Source organism: Galeopterus variegatus, unplaced genomic scaffold (genome assembly GCF_000696425.1).
Source record: "Galeopterus variegatus unplaced genomic scaffold, G_variegatus-3.0.2 Scaffold17860, whole genome shotgun sequence".
Classification (NCBI taxonomy): Eukaryota; Metazoa; Chordata; class Mammalia; order Dermoptera; family Cynocephalidae; genus Galeopterus; species Galeopterus variegatus.
Window position 1 is genome coordinate 17,774 of NW_007743971.1, and position 245 is coordinate 18,018.

Sequence of the window (245 nt, forward strand, 5' to 3'; positions counted from 1 at the left end):
TCAGGAGGCCTGGCTGAATAGTCTGGTCCCGGCAGCCTCCTGGGCAGACCCATGAAACCATCACCCGACCCCAGGCCCCCTCCTCCTACAGGGGCAGTGCTCGGTCACAAGTCCCTCTCCGGAGCGGAGCCCACAGCACCTGCCGCGATGGCGCCCACCATGGGCTGGACGACCAGGATGAAGGGGTAGTTCCAGGCGCCAATGATGAGGACCACGCCCAGGGGCTCCGAGTGGATGTAGGTCTC

The 245-nt window shown here is 65.7% G+C and overlaps 1 pseudogene; it reads right to left on the reverse strand.

The window, feature by feature from the left end:
* LOC103582782 overlaps positions 1 to 245 on the reverse strand; it is a 13,103-nt pseudogene that overhangs the window by 8,458 nt on the left and 4,400 nt on the right.